Consider the following 17,875-nt stretch of genomic DNA (forward strand, 5'->3'; position numbering starts at 1 on the left):
TAGGCTTTTATATTATTCAGCCAAACACTGATACCAATTGCATCAACATCATTAGAAAAATCTAGAAAATTGATGCCACAGAATTTAATATTATTATTAACTAATAGAGCTACACCACCTCCTTTTCTCTCTGATGATCTATCCTTTCTCAGGATAGTATATCCCAGAGACTTAATTTGTTGATTTTGGGTTAAATGAGTTTCCTGGAGGCAGGTAAAATTAATGGAATTATTATTCATAAAATATATTAGTTCATTTAGCTTATTTTCAGTGAGTGATCTTATGTTCCACTGGAGTATTGATATGTGTTGTGTTGTTGATTTATTTTTCATATGATTGTGTACCAATGTTCAGTTTTGTTAAAATTGAAGCAAGATCTTTATTTGCTTGAATGAGCATATCATCAGGGATGTAGATTTTTGCCAATTCTGCAATGATTTTTGTTTTCTGTAGTTGATGTATGTTCATGGCCTGAACTGCATTACAGTTTAGAATGAATAAGCATATATTTGGGGATTACATGTTTGGTTATGCATCCTGTTTGTCAGTTAAGGAAATAATTCCTGGTAGTGTTTCTGGTCTGTTTCTTCTTGGGAGGGGGGGCCAGGCTGACCTCATCTCACCGGACAAGGAGGCTTGTTGACTTGGTGATTCCTTCTGAGAGGGATGGGAGCGAGGGGGCTTAGAGGATGGTGTTTTATCCAGGGGCCGGGAAGCCGGGGGGGTGCTTGACTGGGGGGGGTTTCGGTTCGTTTCATTATGGGCTTTATTTGGTATTGTTGGGCAGCATTTGCTTCCATTTCTGCAAAAGGGTATGGGATGGCCTTCTCTGTTACTATTTGGAGTATTAGAGCTCTTTTCTTATCTGCAGGGCATAGTGATTTATTTTTAGATTCATGTGGGCCTTTGCAATTGATACATGTAGGCTGAGTGTTTTTGCAAGTTGTCAACTCTTTAGGATGGTATGCTTTACAATTACTACACTCTAGGAGAATTTCATTGCATTTGTTTGTTGTGTGTCCCAGTTGGTCCTTGTGTCCTTGTGTGTCCTTGTGTGGTTTGATTTGCCCAAATAGGAATAACTTTTCTGGGATACTAATTTTTTCCTCCAGTGTGAATAAGAAGGATCTACTAGTTTTTAGGCCATTAGAGTTAGGTTTGACAAGTTGGGTAACATCTTCAACTGGGATTGAGTTGCCAGCCCTATCTGAGAGCCCTTCTTTTAACTCCTGAATGGATATCTCTGGGGGAATATTATAAACTACTATTTTTGTTGGTGATTGTTTTGGGTTCCATTTAGATGCATTAATTGGGGTATTCAGAAGGGATTTTAGGTTAATTATTGTGTCTGCTGATTTCTGATCTTGGACAGCTATTAGCAGAGATCCATCACGGTTAATATTAAGAGAGAACATTGATTTTATCAATTTGAAAATTGCAACTCTTATTGCGGTAATCTTTTTTATTTCAAAGGGGGTAATAGGAGTAATTTTAAGGTAAATTCCTAAGTTTTTGGAGGGAGGATCTTGGGCAGGGAGAGGGGAAATGCTTTTGGTTGTGGATATTTTTTTCTTTTTTTTGAGCTTCTAGAAAGGACCTCTTGAAACCCATTATCATCAGTTATGGTGACATTAGCCCCTACACTTATCATTGTCCTATTCTCAGAATTGGAGCAATCATTTGAACTTTAAGATAGTGTGCTTGACCAGCCAAGATGGGTATCTTTCACTATGGAACTTTCACTGGCATTTGAGGTGGGATCTGGGGGGACTTTTTTTTTGAAGGACTTCTAAACATTGCCTATTGGAAAAAGCTTTAAACAAAAAAAAAACTAAAACAAGAAGGGAAAATAGAATGATATCAAACCGTCTGCACTATACTATGGGGAGGAGAAACACCACAGTATAGCCCTGAGGATGAGTTGAGCAGGATTGGTTCGGTACAACTGCTGATTAGAAGCGATAATAATTCACAAGAAAATTTATTTTAAATTTCTTATAAAGTTGATCTTTAGTTTCTTTTAATTGACATAGAAAGATATTCCACTTACAGAAGAAGGTATTTCTTCTTCTTTTTCTATTTAACAGCAGGCGGGCTTTTCAGTAATGCTATTTAGCCCATTTCCTTTTGATTCACTCTGTGGGCTACAGAGCTACTGGCTTGATTGCCTCATATTTATTAGATATTTTCAGATATCTTTCAGTAGATCTTTCGACTCTAGGAGTTCAAATATAAGATGATAGATGTCGATTTCTATGCTCTGTGTGCAGGTATAGTTGGCTAGGCTCTTGGCTGATAGTGAGATTTTGTGGTGTTTGAAGCATTTTAGAAGTTTACAAAGCAAGGTATGTTGTGCAGACGTCAGCATATTACATTCAAATAGGCAATGGTCAATTGTTTCATTATTCATATTACAATGCCTGCAAAGAGGGGACAGGGGAATTCAACCACTTGAATTAGAAAACTTATATGAGAATGCAATAAAATTTAGTCCATTTGTTCCAGAACGAATTCTATGATAAATTTTAGAAAAATACTTATTGGGAAAGGGGGAAAGGATAGGATTAATCTTATTAAAGTTAATATCTGATAGTCTCCACCGGTAAATATCTCTAATCGAGATTGGTCTCCCACTTGGCTGGTCCATATTTATAGCATTTTTTGCTATTTAATTAACCTGATCATTACCACTTATACCAGAGTGGCTAGGAATGTACTGAAAATAAGTTCTTATGCCACTTGAAGCAAGATTATCTATAACACTAAGACAATGATAAGTGTCAATATCCAGCTTATATTGAGGAGCTGAGGCCAGCAACTCAAGGCTTGATAAAGATTCGGAATACTATAATATTACTTGAATTTGCAATCAAAGGTTGGTTTTCCTTGAGGTGTTCTAAAGCCATGATTTTGGCATTTAACTCAGCAGACATTATAGATACATTATTATATAATCTCTCGCCCATTGCAATATTCAGGTGAGGAAGAAAAGCACCACCTGCTACCTCCTCATTCATTTTTGACCCGTCAAATATAAGATGTTTACTTATATTATTATTATATTATATTATTATATTATGATTTGACTTATAAATATAAGTTCAAATATAAGATGATAGATATCGATATCTGTGCTCTGTGTGCAGGTATAGTTGGCTAGGCTCTTGGCTGATAGTGAGATTTTGTGGTGTTTGAAGCACTTTAACAATTTACAATGCAAGGTATGTTGTGCGGACGTCAGCATATTACATTCAAATAGGCAGTGGTCAATTGTTTCATTATTCATAATACAATACCTGCAAAGAGAGGACAAGGGAACTGAACCACTTGAATTAGGAAACTGATACAAGAATGCAAGAAAATTTAGTCCATTTGTTCCAGAACAAATCTTATGATAAATTTTAGAAAAATACTTATTGGGAAAGGGGGAAAGAGTAGGATTTTTCTTATTAGACATAATATCTGATAGTCTCCATTGGTAAATATCTCTAACGGGGATTGGTCTCCCACTTGGCTGGTCAATATTTATAGCATTTTTTGCTATTTCATCAACCTGATGATTACCACTTATGCCAGAGTGGCTAGGAATATACTGAAAATAAGTTTTTATGCCACTTGAAGCAAGATTATCTATAATACTGAGACAATGATAAGTGTCAATGTCCAACTTATACTGAGGAGCTGATGCCAGCAACTCAAGGCTGGATAAAGAGTCGGAATACACAATAATATTATTTGAATTTGCAATCAAAGGTTGGTTTTCCTTAATGCGTTCTAATGCCATGATTATGGCATTTAACTCTGCAGACATTATAGATACATTATTATACAATCTCTCACCCATTGCAATTTTCAGGTGAGGAAGGAAGGCACCAGCTTCTCATTCATTTTGGACCCATCAACAAAGTTTTGGAAATGGTTTTTATAAGTAATTGTATTAAGTTCAGCAATTTTTTTCTGGACAAAAGTGATGGGGGTTAAATCTTTAGTCCACTTTGAGAAATCAGTATTTATTATGGGGATTGGCCAATTCCATGGAGGGGATTGGGGGAAATTAGGTGCAATAGACTTTGCGGGTACAGGGAACTTCTTCTGAATATTGGTATACTCATCTGCAATGCCTCTATACATGGCTGGATTTCTTAACCAATTATGTAGGGTGTTTGAGCTATTTGATTCAATTTTTGTAAGATGTTTTATCAAGAGAAAGCTACGTCTCTCCCTTATTGTTGTTAATCCGCTCTCCATAAGCAGAAACTTGGTGCTTGTGGGTTTCCTAAGACCAAATATGAGACGTATTATATCATTTTGTATTGTTTCAATTTTTTGCATCTGGGTCTTTGCACATGCACCATAGACAATGAGCCCATAGTCAATATGAGGTCTTATATGTGATTTATAAAACTAGAGTAAGCTTTTCTCCTTACATCCCCAGGGAGTGGAAAAAAGTCTTTTTAGTATAATTGTTTTTCTATAGCATTTTTTTTATTGTGTTTGAACTATGGAGGTGAAAATTAAGTTTTTGGTCAAGCATGAGACCAAGGTAATTAATATGATTATCTTCTGGAATAGTTGTTCCATTTAGAGTGTCTTGCATTAACATGATTTCGCTTATGGTGAAATTGGATTATTTTTGACTTGGTAGGTGCAATGGATAAATCTGAATGTTGAGAGAATTTTTCAAATTGGAAAAGTGACTTTTGCAGCTTTGACTGTGCAATCTCAAAGGTGTTGCCAGATGACCATAGTACCAGATCATCAGCATATTGTAGATTCATATACATATAGGGCAAAGAGGAGGCAGCTGAGGACTGCTCCCTGAGGAAGGCCTTTGGTTATTGTCTTTTGGGGTGAAGAGGCTGAACATACACAAACAATGAAACTTCGCAATTCTATGAAAGATTTCATAGAAGATACTAGCTTGGGGGGTAGTCCAAGGTTTGCAAGTTTATTTAAAAGGATTTGGTGGTTCACATTGTCATATGCCCCTTCAAAATCAAGGAAAGCTGCAACTAGGACATCATTTCTTGAGAATGATTCATTTATTGCATTTGTTAACAATATGAAAGCATCTGTTGAGGAATGATGTTTCCTGAAACCAGTTTGAGTGTGAGGGATCATATTAATTTTTCCACACACCAGAGAAGTTGATAATAGATCATTTTCTCCATTATTTTCCCCATCACAGGAGTAATCATTATAGGCCTATAAGACTCGGGGTTATTTTTGGGTTTATTTTTCTTTAGGATTGGTAGGAGGGACGAACATTTCCAGATATTGGGGAACATAGATGAAGCCCAAGCATGATTATAACAATTTAGAAGTTCCTGTTTGTATGAAGGGGTGAGATTCTTTATCCATGTAGGGTGTATATTGTCATAGCTGCCGCTAGTCTTGGTCCTAATATGATGTATTGCATTGTTCATTTCCTGGCTTGAAAATGGGCTGGTTACATACTCAAATCCTGGGCGAGGTTGGTACTTGGGTTCATAGGAATTGGGGAGGTTTTGCTGCAATTATTTGATGTTAGCTTATTAACAAAAAGAGTGGCAAACAGCTTAGCTTTTTCATTATCATAGTCATAATGGGTATTATTATGTATAAGCTCATACAGGAGTGGGTTGGGGGAAGTGTTTTTCCCATAGATGTGAGTTATGACTTTGTGTATAATTGGCTCATGTGTTTCTCTGGAGAGATTATTTGCAAAATTATTCCAGTAGCTATATATAGCATTTATTATAGTTCTTTTTAGATTAGATTCTGCTTGTATTTTTTTTAAATATGTAGTAGGTGATGGTTTTTTTTTAGGAATGTTCTCCTAGCTGCCTTTTTTGTTCTCCATTTATTTTGGCACTCATTTATCCACCATGCTCTGAGAATGTGTTTAGGGAAGGTTTTCCTGGGTGTGGTCAAGGGGATAGCATGATTAGATGTATTTATTAGTAAAGATGCCAAAACTTTAGCATGTGTGTCAACTGTTGCGTTTGAAATGCATGAATTAGGGGTGAAACTTGTAATTTCATCATTTAACTTATTTTGGAACATAGGCCAATTTGCTTTAGTGTTGATACATTCGGAGGTATATGATAGAGTTTCAGCAGGTTCATTTAGGGAGCAAACTATGGCAAAGTGGTCATTATATAAACTGTCAATTTTATTTATATAAATTTTATTCAAAATATTCAATGACCCAATTTGTAGGTCAGTTGTAGAGAAACTGCTGCTTTTGGGGTTGAAATATGTATTCAGGTTTGGAGGAGTAGCAACAGCTAATTCATTATTATTTGAAGTCATATATTCAATGAACTTACCAGCTTTATTTGCTGATTTATTCCCCCACAAAAAGCCTGTGGGCAATAAAGTCACCACAAATAATGATATTTTTCAACATATTAGAATTATTTATATAGCTGAAGAAATCCATGACATCTGTAGTTTGACCATTAGGGTTATAAAAGCTTATTATGTAAGTTTTTGTATTATTCAGCCAAACACTGATACCAATTGTATCAACATCATTTACAAAATCAGGAAAATTGATGCCACAGAATTGTATTTTATTATTAATTAATAAAGCTACTCCACCTCCTTTTCTCTCTGATGATATATCCTTTCTCAGGATAGTATATCCCAGGGACTTAATTTGTTGATTTTGGTTTAAATGAGTTTCCTGGAGGCAAGCAATATCAATGGAATTATTATTCATAAAGGATATTAGTTCATTTAACTTATTTTCTGTAAGTGATCTTATGTTCCACTGGAGTATTGATATGTTGTTTTGTTGATTTAATTTTCATATGACTGTGTATCAATGTTCAGCTTTGTTAATAGTAGAGCAAGATCTTTTTTTGCTTGAATGAGCATAAGATTAGGGATGTAGATTTCTGCCAATTCAGCAATGATTTTTGTTTTCTGTTGTTGTTGTATATTCATGTCCAGAACTACATTACAGTTTAGAATGAATAACCATATATTTGGGGTCTGCATGTTTGGTTGTGCATCCGGTTTGTCAGTTAAGGAATTAATTCCTGGTAGTGTTTCTGGTTTGTTTCTTCTTGGGGGGGGGGGCTGGGCCAACCTCATCTCACTAGATGAGGAGGCTTGTTGGCTTGGTGATCCTTTCTGATAGAGATGTGAGCTAGGGGGCTTAAAGGATGGTGTTTTGTAAGGGGTACTTGATGCATTGGGAGTGTTTGACTTGGGAGTTTTATTTGATTTCATTGGGTTTTATTTGGTGTGGTTGGGCAGCATTTGCTTCCATAGCTGCAAGAGGGTATGGAATGGCCTTCTCTGTTGCTATTTGGAGCATTAGTGCTCTTTTCTTATATGCAGGACATTGTGATTTATTGGTAGATTCATGTGGGCCTTTAAAGTTGATGGATGTAGGCTGAGTGTTTTTGCAAGTTGTCAACTGTTTAGGATGGGACCTTTTACAATTGCCACAGGCAAGGATAATTTCATTGCATTTATTTGTTGTTTGTCCCAGTTCAGACACTTCTGACACTGGATAGGCTTTGGCTTGTATTCCTTGTGCGGTTTGATTTTCCCAAATAGGAATAACTTTTCTGGGATATTAATTTTTTCCTTCAGTGTAAATAAGAAAGATCTACTTGTTTTTAGGCCATTAGAGTTGGGCTTACTCAGTTGGGTGACATCTTCTTCAGGGATTGTGTTACCAGCCCTATCAGAGAGCCCTTCTTTTAACTCCTGAATTGGTATTTCTAGGGGAACATTATATACTACTAGTTTTGTTGGGGATTGTTTTGGGTTCCATTTAGATGAATTAATTGGGGTATACATAAGAGATTTTAGATTAATTATTATATCTGCTGATTTCTAATCTTGGACAGCTATTAGCAAAGATCCATCACGGTGAATGTTAAGAGAAAACATTGATTTTAACAATTTGAAAATTGCAACCCTTATTTTAGTAATCTTTTTTATTTCAAAGGGGGTATTAGGAGAAATTTTGAGGTAAAGTCCTAAGTTTTGGGAAGGAAAATCTTGGACAGGGGGAGGGGAAATACTTTTGATTGGGGAGGTTTTTTTCCTTTTTTTTGGAGCTCTTAGAAAGGACCTCTTGAAACCCATTATCATCTATGATGACATTAGCCCCAACACTGATCATTGTCCTTTTCTCAGAATTTGAGATATCATGTGAGATTTGTGACAGTGAGCTTGACCAGCCAAGATCGGGCATAAATAGATCAAATTCATAGTATTTGGGGTGGGATCTGGAGGGACTTTTTCTTTAGGAGGAGTGCTTTGCATTGCCTATTGGAATAAGCTTTAAGCTAAACAGGAAAGGATAGTACTATGATACCAGACCGTCTGCACTCTACTGTGGGGAAAACTTCACCATCCACAAAAGAAACACCACAGTATGGCCCTGAGGAGGATTTTGACCGCGATTGGTTCAGTACAACTACTGATAAATCGAGATAATAATTCACAAGAAATTTATTTGTAAATTTCTTAAAGTGTTGCTGAACTCTTCTATGAACAAACAATTTGAGAGTATGAACAATTCTTCCCTGATCAGCATGTTACAATTAGGAACAGAATAAACCATGGGTTACTCTGACAATTAAAGCAGCAATGGCAGAGCAAGACATGCATTATGAGACAAAGCCACACTCTGAAAAATATAAATGAAAGAGAAACATAGCTTTGATAGGCCTAGCATATAGCCTGAACCTGTTTGGTTTGTTCCCTGATTAAGTTGAAAAAAGGATTATAAGCCCAATTTATATGTTAAAGACATTTTCCTACATATTTTGTGATATTTTATAAGTATATTAACCTACAGTGACATTTAAAGTTGCCCTTATAAGTGTTTTATTTGACTTACATGGACTTTGAAGTAAGTTAATTTTTTGCTTCATCAGTCAGTGATGACAATGATGCTATACAATGTGGTTGAAAATTAAGTGCAATTGAACAAATTTAACAAATTCTGCAGGCACAACTTTTAAACACTGTGAAAAGTGACCAGTCTGTTCAGAAAAAATCAGTGAAAAAAAGGATACATTAATACTGACCAAATAATGCCGCCAAAACAACTGACTCATAATACGGACAGGACACCTACAGGGGGTTCAAAAAGAATTCATATCAGCCCCAAAAAAGGATGTGATAAGTGTTTGACGTGTGAGACGGATCTTGATGATGACTCTTCTGCAATTCTCTGCAATGGATGTGAGAAGTCCCAGGCTGTTATGCAAGATATTGTGCAGTCCTCAGTAAGAAACCTTGAAACTACATTGAAAGCTGAAACTTCAAAGTCAATCAGTGATATTAAAACACAGGTGTCTGCTCTTGAACATCAGGTCACCAATAAATGCTCAATCTCTGATGTGCGTGCTGAGATTCAGACCCTTGTTCAACAAGAGATTGCTAGCATAAAAAATGATTTTTTTCAACATCTTGACAGTGAGGTCCAGCACCTTTTTGCTGAAGAGCGGGATAGGCAGTGCAGAGCTCTTAATATAGTTGCATATGGTATCCCATCACAACCGGACAAACAGCTGTATATCCAGTCATACCTCAGCCAGAAGTATAAACTTCAGGACATACGTATTACAAATGTGAGAAGACTACCCACCCCTGCAAACCCACAGTCTGCAAGTGTGCGCCCGCCTCCTATCCTCTTCTCTGTACCAAGTTTTGACATCAAAAGGACAATCATCAACCGTTCTCGTGAACTCCGCGAAGACATTCAGTTTTGTGGTGATGCTTCAAAGGCAGAGCATAACAAACGTAAAGCTCTTGTAGATGAGCTAAAGAGGCGAAAAAACGCTGGCAAAACAGATCTTATCATCTTCAAAGGACAAATAGTGTCAAAAACGTAGCTGTTCATCGTAGTTGAAAAACTCCAACGCCAGCCTCAAACCAGTCTGCAATGAAAATCTAACAGTTTGTCCCTCACCTATAAATAGCCCTGTTTTCTTGCAGTTATCTTCTTTGTTTCATAATACTTCAAGTGTTGATATAAGCGTATCCTCTACAGAAAATGAACTTAGTCAATTACATAGTGAACTTTCTTGTCATGTGATAGCTCGAGTAATTCGAGTTTTGTAAGTGCCGTTTCTGAACTTACTTCCACGCCACCTGTGTCTATTGCAGTTGCAGCTCCTGGACCTCTGCTGCTGGACGGCATGTCACAAAAGTCTTAGAAAAATAACACCCTACATGTCATCTCGAGCAATGTTGACTCTCTTACGAACAAGCTTCTGGAAACTCAAGTGCTCTTAAAAGAAGAGGCAGCAGATATTGCCAGTTTAGTGGAGATTCTGCCAAAGTATACTGCAGTTCCTTCTACTGAGAGTTTGCTGCAGATATCTGGATTTCAGTGCTTCACTAATCTAGGACAGCCAAACTGCAGAAGAGGAGTTGGTGTCTACATCAGAGAAGGTTCCAGGTTAGTGTTATCAACCTTCCTATTTTTAATGTACCTTGGGTTGAAAGTGTATGGCTTGATATTAATCTTCATGACAAAAAAGTCTGTATTGGGTGTATTTACAGAAGCCCTAGCGCACCCAGTCTTGAAGAATGTGAATCATCACTTAAAAAAATTATTGATGGAATGGCTTCCTTGGTATCACAAACCATTGCATCTGATGGACTTGTTCATCCCGCATCTGGCGGTGAGGATTCACCATTTGTGTCTTGTTTATCTGACAATTTCCTTCACCAGTTGAAAATGGTAGAAAAACCCACAAGGCACCTTGGTGACCAGAACCCTTCCTTGTTGGATCTTGTAAGAGTGACCCAGACTCTCTCATCAGAAATGAATTTCTTCCTCTAGTTGGTAACAGTAACCACTCAGTTATCCTCTTTGTGCTGTCTATGAATAGTCGTCTTCAAACTAACTTGCGCCCTCAAACTTTTATTGACTATCATGAAATACAGCAGGAATTGGTATCAATTAATTGGTCAGAGCTCATTACTTCTGATATCAACACATCATGGTTGAATGTCAAGGAAACTCCTGTCAACAGAAAAGAAGCACTCCCATGTTATTTATTGAAGACAACCAAAAACACTTCCATTTCTCACAAAGGATACAAAGAGGACTATCAATAAGAAAGCCAGAGCTTGGAAAAGGTACAAAAAGAAAAAAACACAGGAAAATTGGCTAAGGTATGCAAAGGCTCAAAATCTTGTCTTGGACTCAGTTAGGAAACTGAAGTCTGAATATGAGGAGAAGCTTGCCACTGATATCAAGGCAAACCCCAAATCCTTCTGGAGGCATGTTTTTGCTAAAAGTCCTAACCGTCACACCATTCCTGACCTAAAATATAGCGGGGTAATGCACTCGTTGCTAATAGATAAAGCTAATTTACTAAATGTCCAGTTTGCCTCCGCTTTCACCACTCGGTCTTGTCCAATCATCCCTGCAGCACCATCACATTCTGTATCTACCCGAATGCCTAGCCTGTTAATTACTGAAGAAATAGTCTTATCTAGCCTCGATAAACTTGATGTTAACAAGTCCAAAGGACCTGACGGGTTACACCCAAGGCTTCTTCAAGAGTGTAGAAAAATCCTCACTTCTCCTCTGTGCAGACTCTTCCAGCTGTCCCTAAAAAATGGAGAGCTACCTACAGATTGGAAAACGTCCTATGTCACGCCAATCCAAAAAAAAGGCCCCAAGGATTGTGCTGAAAATTACCGTCCCATCAGCATCACTTCTGCGGTTGTAAAGGTGCTCGAGAGATTTGTAAATAGAGCTCTCATTCAGCACTTTGAAACTAACAACATACTAACTCCTTCTGAACATGGCTTCAGATCTGGTAGATCTGTGGACACTAACCTAATACAGACATACGAGTATGAAACATCACTGCTGGATTGAGGATTTCCTGTTGATATGGTGCTCCTGGACCTCTCAAAAGCTTTTGACAGGGTATGTCATGAATTCCTGATTGCCAAACTGAAGGCAGTAGCTGTTGATGGTGTTACTATGTAGTAGATACAGAGTTTCCTATCAGAAAGAACACAAGCTGTCAGGGTCTATGATTCTCAAGGTGTTCCTCATTTATTGCCATCCATAACTGTGTTAAGTGGCGTCCCCCAGGGGACAATCGTTGGACCAAGTCTCTTCAATTTTTATATTAATGATGCACCAAACCTTCTCTTGAACCTCCTCACACTTTATGCTGATGACCCAAAACTTGTTGGCAAAGCTGCTATACCATCTGATCTCCAATCTATACAAACAGACCTTGATATTCTTGGAAGCTGGGCTGATAAATGGCTCCTCTCCTTTAATGCTGAAAAATGTCATGTCATTCATTTTGGCAAACATAATCCACATCAGCAGTACCATCTCCAAGGTAACCCCCTCTCTGCAGTTACTGAAGAAAGAGATCTTGGAGTCATTGTTGATCATTGGCTGAGTTTCAGTACCCATGCAAAATCTGTATCTTCTTCTGCCTTCCAATCCCTTGGACTTATTAAAAGAACTATCTCTAGCTGGCGTCCTAAAGTATTTATGAAGCTCTAAAATGCACTGGATTGTCCACGCCTTGAGATAGGAATGTCCCTGGTGTCCCCCTATTTTAAGAAGGACAGGGAAATACTAGAAAAAGTACAGAGAAGAGCAACTAAGATGGTTGATGGCCTCAAACAAGTGCTATACAAAGAGTGTTTGCGTCATCTGAAGCTCCCTACTCTCACATACCAGAGGAAGCAAGGCAACATGATTCTAACCCACTAAGTCATTTAAAAAAATACTCTTCCTGGTCTCCTTGCTCCCCCAGAATGCCTTGTGACAAGAGGACATTCAATGAAAATTTTCAAGAAGCACTCTTCTATCCAAGAGAGAAGCCATTTCTTCAGCTAACAAATAACCAACTTGTGGAATCAGCTCTCTGAAGATACTGTGTCTGCAGACTCGATGATTGCCTTCAAGCGAAGACTTGATAAAGATTGGCAACAGCAGGAGTTCCTCTAAACTGGGAAGCTGCTGAGTCTACAACCCAAATGTAGCAAGCAAATCACAACAAACAAAAAAAACATTAGATGTCATCACAGAGCATTACAAGGATAGAAAATCCTTAAATTCGCTCCAAGCTGCAATTTAAGGTAATAGCTGTATGAACACCAAATTTTTGCTAAGTTGTCAGCCAGTGACCCAAGAAAGTTCAACACAACTGTACAGAAACTAATGGGACAGAAAAAGTCTAAACCCATTCTGAGGGACCAGCAAGGAGAGAATGTAACTGCAGAAGCAATTAATGCACACTTTTCAGATATTTGCCACCAACAGCCTCCCCTCAAGACTATACTACAGAATGGTCCAATAGAAACCATCCCTATTATTACAGTTTCCCAGGTCCAAGAAAAACTCGAAAACCTAGACATCACACCAATTCCAAAGAAAACATCACCAACCTCACCATCCAATCTCAGGCCAATCTCAAAGATGCCCATCATTTCAAAAGTCTTCAAAGATTTTATTTTACAGTCGATGCAAGCTAAAGAAGTAGAACACAAAACCGATCCTATGCAGTTCGGTTTTTGTTGAGGATACAGTACAACTCACTATCTGGTCAGATTACTTCATGATCTACTAGAACAACTAGAAAACCCTGATGCCCTTGCTAAAATATTCATTTCTGATTTCGTGAAAGCTTTTGATCTGCTTGATCATGAGACTGTGATCAATGAAGCCCCAGCCCTGGAAGTCTTGCAGTTTCTCTTATGTACCATTGCAATTTTCCTTTCTGGTCATCAACAGTGCATACAACTCAAAAATGGGGAAAACATCCAACTTCCAAGACATCATGTGTGGAGCTGCCCAAGGAAGCAAGTTAGGTCCAATCTTATTTGTTATTGTCATCAACCGACTGATGAGGCAACACAAACAGTGGTATTAATTTGCAGATGATCTTTCGCTTAGCCTGCTGCGCTTCCTTTCACAAACACCCAATCAGCTCATAACCCTTGTTGCAGAGCTTCAACATCAAGCTGATCAACTGAAGCTCCAGATAAGCCTTGAGAAAAGCTGTGTAATGCATGTCAACTTCCTGAAGAATCACAGCAAAGCAGCTGGTTTTCTAAACTCCTTTGCAAATCTAAGAAGGTATGGAATGACAGAGCAACTCCTTATTTTGTGCTATAAAACCTATGTAATGCCTGTAATGATGTAGAGCTGTCCTGCCTGGCACCCATCACTTACAGAGAAGCCCAGAAACAAATTGGAAACACTTCAGAAGAGAGCCTGCAAAATAATTCTTGGGCCAAATTATAAAAACTATGAACAAAGCCTGAGCCAACTCAAGCTCCCAACCCTGGAGGAAAGGAGGCATGAAATGCTGATGAAGTTTGAAGCTGACATCCTGAAGTCCTCAACACATCAAGATACCCTTCCTCAGTTACCTCAGAGACCCATGCACACAGAACAAGGTTGGCAACTCTGAAAGAGGGAAAAAACCAGTTGGAGTGCCTGCCTACACACTCAACAGCAAGATATCTAAAATCATTTGTGCCCTACTATGTCAGATGTTACAACAATAGTGTCCTGAAGTAGAGGTCATGATTCATCATTTGTGTTTTTCTTGGTGCTGTGTCTTTTTGTGCTTTTCTTTTTTTTTGTGCTTAAATTGGCACTACCCATGTTATTGAAGTGTGATAAAGGGAACATATAAAGATTATTATTATTATTATGACATCTTCACTTTCATCTTAGAGTAAAAAACCAGTGTCCAATTCAGCAAAATTATATAAAACTAAAACCCTCACATCTTGTTACCATAGAAGAAGAATTGTATATACCAATAAATAGGTCCTAGCTAAAGATCTGAACTATGTATCAATATGGTTACTACTAAAGTCATCTAAGATCAAACATATAACATTAATAGTTTATTGACTTGCTTTTAAGGACCTCTTTTTGGAAATACCAATTATTTTATTTTGATGTATATATCCTTTCAGTGTTTCAGTTTTATTCAAATTTTAACAGAAAGCTGATTTTCTTCTGATTTTATAAATGTAACTATTATTGTTGGATATTTATTCTATAAATAATAAATATTAAATATAATTTTTCTTTTCAAAACAGAGACCACATTTTTAATTTATGCTGACAAATTATTGGTGAAAATTTTACCAAGAATGTGGGGTTCTTATTAATGCCTTTGCATTGCATCATGCTGTGGTAAAAAGGGGTGGTCCAAAAACCCATTACTATTTTTCTGGAATGCCAAAAAAAAGTGGTCTTTCCCAAAAACATTTTTTGGGAAAGAGTTTTCACCAATGATTTGTCAGCATAAATTAAAAATGTGGTCTCTGTTTTGACAAGCAATTTAAAAGAAAAAAAAATTCAATATTTGTTATTTATAGAATAGATATCAAGCAATAAAAGTTACATTTTTTAGAATCAGAAGAAATTTAGCTTTCCGTTAATATGTGAATAAAACTGAAGCACTAAAAGGACATATACATCAAAATAGGATAATTGGTATTACCAAATAGAGGTCCTTGTAGATATATTTATAAACTAATAATTTTAAGTATTTGATCTTAAATAACTTTAATAATAACCATATTGATGCATAGCTTAGATTTTTAGCTTTTCATTGGTATATAGGGTAAAAAACCAGTATCCAATTGAGCAAAATTATGTAAAACTAAAATCCTCACATCTTGTTACCAAAGAGGAATTGATAAGCTATGCATCAGTATGTTTATTACTAATATTATTTAAGGTCAGACACATGAAATTTTTAATTTATTGTCTTACCTGCAGGAACCTCTTTTTGGAAATATCTATTATCCTATTTTGATGTTCATATCTGTTTAGTGTTTCAGTTTTACTCATATATTGATAGAAAGCAGATTTTAGAAATGTAACTTTTATTGCTTGATATTTATTCTATAAATCACAAATATTTAAATATAATTTTTCTTTTCAATTGCTTTTCAAAACAGAGACTATATTTTCAATTTATGCTGACAAATCATTACTGAAAATTTGACCAAGAAGGCGGGGTAAATATCTACCAAATTGTATTAATGACTTATGCATAAAGTGAATATACCACTTGATGCCTTTTTTATGCTGATTACGAATATAATAGGGTAAGACACCCAGTAGTCGGACACTTTAATCACTTTGAAAAATTTTTGACATTTAAACTACTCTAATTACTGTATTATACCAGCTAGAAACTTAATTTTTGTATCAAAAAATTTCTGAAAAATTTCTGAACAAGTAGGTTACTAATTCAAATAGTTTCACTTGTACAGCGCCTCCTATTTTTGAATTTACTAACAAGTGACAATTCTGCCTAAACTCGGACATACAAACGGCTCATTGTAAATTAGTTATTAAAATAGTATAAAAGATTATGTCCAAGAATAGGCAGGTGGCCAACTACTGGGTGTCTTACCCTAATCATTTTTTTGGAATTGAATTTTAGCCCTGACCCCTATATATACCAATTCAGGGTATATATTTCTACATTATGGCAAATTTTTTTTCCAATGTAAATGGGAGGTAAGTTTAAACTTTACTCCCACCGCCCCCCCCCTAATGATGAAATATATACCCTGAATTGGAATATATAGGGGGGGCTGAAATTCATTTCTGATAGAAATGATTATTATATTTGTAATCAGCATAAAAAAAGGCATCAAGTGGTATATTCTCTTTATTTGTAAGTCAATAGGCCTAATATGATTTGGTAGATATTTACCAAAGGTGGGTTCTTGTTACTGCCCTCACATTGCTTCATGTTGTAGTAAAAAGGGGTGGTCCAAACACCCATTGCTATTTTTCCAAAATGCCAAAGAAAAGTGGTCTTTCCCAAAAAGAGGTCTTTTACCCTACAATTCTTCTCAATTTTTCTTTAGTTACAAAATGTGAGGGTTTTAGTTTTACTGACTGCTCCTAGACTTACACCCTCAACTGAATGACTGCATATCAAACAGTAGGCAGCACAAAAAGTGTAGTTCAATCCTCCTTTCTAGGCCTATAATGAGAGAAAGGTTGAGATAGCTAGGGCATGTTCTGTAGGCTAGATGAAGGGTAATAGATTGTCCTTTTTGTCAACTGTCAAGGGCTAAATGGAAAGCAGATCATCAACTATCCAACTGTGAGGTTAAACAAATAGCAGCTCATCACTGGCTGGGGTAGGGGGATGTTTGATAGGCCTAAGAAGATTTAGGAGGTGGGAACTTCCTGGGAGGGTGTAAAGAGCAAGGCGTTGAAAAGATTAGAATAGAGAAAGAGCGTGCATAGCTGTGTTGGTGCTGCAGTGAGTTGTTAGTGGTAGGCTAGTAGTCTTCTGAATCCAATGACACTACTGATTTCAGAAGAGGACATAAACTAGCCTAGAGAGTATCAAAACAAGATAGGTTAAATTTTTATTCATATTTACCTGAACATATTTTTATAATTACCTGAAAATAAAGTGTCAATAAGTAAATTTACTCATAACCCCAGTGTATTCCAGTTCCAGTTTCCAGGTCCTATTCACGCTTTTACTCTTTTCTTTTGAAGTGACTGTAAACAGAGATGCCAACTAAAAATAACAAAGACAGGCTAAAAGTGTCAGATATTAAAGGGCTTAGTGACGTTTTTTGGTGATTAATCATCATTAATTACGTTCTAGACAAGGAATGCACTAGGGCTTTAGAGCTTTAGGCATTTAATTAATCGTATTTAATAGTTATATTAAATTAATCGTAATTAATGATGATTAATCACCGAAAACGTCACTAAGCCTCGCCTCTTAGCATCATTAATTATAATCACTCGACGTGGAATACACCCTTGCTGAAATCGGTTCTTAAAATCACTTACGTGTGCCTAGCCCTTAACCTGCAAAAAAGAAATCCATTGACTTATGCCACAGACAAAAGT

The 17,875-nt window shown here is 36.8% G+C and overlaps 1 protein-coding gene across 2 annotated transcripts in view; it reads right to left on the bottom strand.

Annotated features, from left to right (window-relative positions):
* LOC148947908 (WD repeat-containing protein 43) overlaps window positions 1-17,523 on the bottom strand; it is a 41,943-nt gene extending 24,420 nt beyond the window's left edge. Inside the window, exon 1 of one of the 2 annotated variants that reach the window (XM_089095133.1) lies at window positions 17,413-17,523. The gene's annotated coding sequence lies outside the window, so the exon portion shown is untranslated. Of the gene's footprint in view, window positions 1-17,390 lie in introns of both variants that reach the window. The other variant, XM_089095134.1, reaches the window with a different exon arrangement.
* Between the last annotated feature and the right edge of the window lie 352 nt (window positions 17,524-17,875).

This window comes from Artemia sp. Qi Xiang Cuo, chromosome 10 (assembly GCF_049724085.1).
Source record: "Artemia sp. Qi Xiang Cuo chromosome 10, ASM4972408v1, whole genome shotgun sequence".
Lineage (NCBI taxonomy): Eukaryota > Metazoa > Arthropoda > Branchiopoda > Anostraca > Artemiidae > Artemia > Artemia sp. Qi Xiang Cuo.